Source organism: Bactrocera tryoni, chromosome 4 (genome assembly GCF_016617805.1).
Source record: "Bactrocera tryoni isolate S06 chromosome 4, CSIRO_BtryS06_freeze2, whole genome shotgun sequence".
Classification (NCBI taxonomy): Eukaryota; Metazoa; Arthropoda; class Insecta; order Diptera; family Tephritidae; genus Bactrocera; species Bactrocera tryoni.
In genome coordinates, this window is record NC_052502.1 from 4748590 (window position 1) to 4751831 (window position 3242).

Here is a 3242-nt window from a genome sequence, read left to right on the forward strand (position 1 = left end):
GGTATTAAACCACAACCACGGCGATACTCCCCGAAGGACCGTGCCACATGAGCAGGTTCAATCGAACTGCTAAGAATCCTGCTCACTTTGGTACCTGAATTAAGTCTCCGGCTAGTTTCGCTATTTCTACACTGTGCTGGACTGGTGATTACAAGTTGAACCCCGAACGCGCATTACATTGCACATTCCGCAACAACATAATTTGGGAGGTTTTTATCATATATTATTATATTTATATTAAATACGTTGGCAACGGTCGTTATCAAATAAGACTGCTATGTCCCTGTCATTGCGGGTATTTTTGTGTTTTGGAGGTGGGTGACCAATCCAGCGCACCCTGCGGAGGAATAATTCGCCATCTCGCTATAACTCGCCATCAAGCGGATGTTGTTGGCTACCCAGAAGATACGTGGTTTAAGACCGAAAGTCGTTGGCTGCTTGAGCCATATGTAAAAGCATGGTTTATTGCTACTCCCAGGTGAATGGCGCGCAGAGAACTTTCCTAAATTGCGAGAGAGACACGTGCCTCCATCCTCCAATACGCCAATAAAGAAGAAGAAGATTTATATTAAATATAACTGAGGGTTAAGACGTTTTTGGTGTTCCACGTTAGGATTTCACACATTTTTGTGGTGTGTGTTCTGTTATTATTCGTTAAATTGGTGTACTTACCAGTCCCCGCACAGGTAATATATTTTAATGAGAAGCTTTTTCATTGCAGATATCGCTTGAAGCCTTGCCATCGCCACTGCCTGAGCGATGTCTGTAAGATAATTAAGCCTTTTAGTATTTGCCGGAAATTAGGGTCAAACCCATGTCCTGATTACTACGTCTATATTGCCGTTAATGCCCTGCTTTAACCCTTCCTCGACAGAAGTTTTCTCTCCTTAAACGGAATATATGCATTGTATTTACTAAACTTAAAAAGTTTTAAAAAGTTAAACTTTCGGCTTGGAGTGTGTACACAGACATACTTACATATATCTAACATATTTTGCACTTGATGCCGACCATCCCACAAGCAAATTCTACTTAGTAGCTATTTACTTAACGCGTGTCTGGCGCTGTCTGCGCAACAGCCAAAGTTTAAAGTGCTACGAAAAATGTTGCAATTCTGTAACGGTAATTGAAGTGCATGCTACAAATTAGCTAACGCTAGCAAGTTTTCTACAAACAAAAATAAAGCGTAAATATCAGCAAGTGAAGGTGCGCGAGAAAAGTTGCACAAAAAAATATACGGATAAAGCTGGAGTGGGGGTAATGAGAAACGCATTACAGACAAATAATTTTTGCTTTTATTTGTTTTTCAGAATTTTTTTCAAGGAATTTTAGATGCTAATGTGCGTTTGGCACACGTGGAAAATCATCACTCAGTTTTAAGGACAAAAATTAATTGTGTTCTTTTTCTGTATTGGCAGTTGGCAACCCTCTCCAAAATAGTTTAGGAAAATATTAATTTAATTTCTACGCCAAATATAACTACTTCAAATCAAACTCAAAATTGGTCTCTAATCCAGCTATATGTAATATTAGTTCACAAAATAGGGTTGCCATCAGGGCAAAAAACCAAAAAAAAAGTAGGAATAATTTAGAAAAAAATTTTTTTTTTGATTTTTTATACAAAATTTGCAAACAAAAAAACTCCAAACCGTGATGGCAACCCTATTTTGTGCATTTTAGAGAAATATAATATTTTTATTTGTTTTGCAAAGCATTTGAACGTAAATTTATACAGCAAACAGATACAATTTGCTTACAGATGGCAACCCTGTTTAATAAAATATGAATATCCAAATACGTAGCACCAAATTATATGTCTAAATTTTACTAGTATATACCCTATTATTTTAATTTGAATTTTTCCTTTCACACAACCCACTTCAAGCATTATTTAGAGCCTAATATGCCTGCCTTATATCCCTTACAAGGCATATATCTCCGACGTGCTGTAAAGTCAGCCAGAGTTTGCAAAGATTCTTCAACAAAAATGCCGTAATCTATAAAATACACACAGGCACACATACATACACGCATATGCTTGTAATTTTACATTAGCGCAGTTCAACTTTGACTGCCTAACTGTAAAAAACGTAATATCATGCCTTACATGTAATTCTAACTCACAGCCTCACAGCCTTAACACCCAAGTACGCACGCACATACACACACACACACGACCGACTTCTTTACGTTCATAGTTTGGCAAAAGTTTTTGAGGAATTTTACTCATTCATAGCGCCATCAAGCAGCGGCAGCAGCGGCGCACACATAACCCAATTTTTCCTAAGAGCACACCAGATAGCTCTTAAATCTTTTCATGCTTAGCCGCGTCCCTTCTGCCAAACGTCTCACCTTATTTGTTGCACTTTCACATTTTCTCACTTTAAGCGCACATTTAAGCATTAAGCAGCCGAAAGTCATCTGTTGTTGTTGGCTTCTAATCTAATCGCGAAATTGACAATGCCGAGTTTTTTGTGTTCAAAATATGCTCTGCTGCGGCGAAGAAAAGTTTTTGTGATAACGGTTTTTAAGATTCTAGAATTTTTTGTTTTTAGATTTTGACAATTTTTGTTGCTTTTAGCAAAATTCTTATCACTGCAATGTCATGGAAATATATTGACTTAAATTTAAATGAAATTGCATTTATTTTGCTGTGATGCTGTCATGCTCTCTCTCTCTCTCTTCCTCCTTCTTTCTCTCTCTCTCATATATCATAGACTAAGTATTTCATTTAATTATCACCTTCGATAGCTCAGTTGGTAGAGCGGTGGACTGTAGTGTAAATCAAGAGTAGATATCCATAGGTCGCTGGTTCAAATCCGGCTCGAAGGAAATTTTATTTTACTCTTTATTTATATGGATTGCCAAATAGCTACAACAAGGCTGCGGCAAATTTAAATTCTAGCTCGAAATATTCATAGAACTTAAATTAAACTCTTTCTATCATTGTTGTTCCCATCTCTTTTGGGATCTAGATCAAGATATTAATTTTCTGGATTTTAATAAATTTCAAAATATGAAATTCAAAAGAAGTTATGTTTCTTCTTCAACTTTATATAATAATATAAAGCGTTGTCCTTTACGGAAGTGTCAAAGCTTTGAGGTAAGGTAGGTGGAGGGGTTTACTGTCAGAAGCTTCAGACTTACGGACTATTGCAGTGCCTTCCAGGCCGAGGTTGTAGTCATTAAGGTAGTAGTAGATTTACTACTCCGGAATACAGCATCCTTCAGAGAAAAGATCA

General features: G+C 37.0%; 1 non-coding gene across 1 annotated transcript; it reads left to right on the forward strand.

The window, feature by feature from the left end:
* Positions 1–2741: 2741 nt before the first annotated feature.
* Trnay-gua lies at positions 2742–2832 on the forward strand. Its single transcript is given in 2 exon segments — positions 2742–2778; positions 2797–2832. It is a non-coding gene; the product is annotated as a tRNA-Tyr (tRNA).
* Positions 2833–3242: the final 410 nt, after the last annotated feature.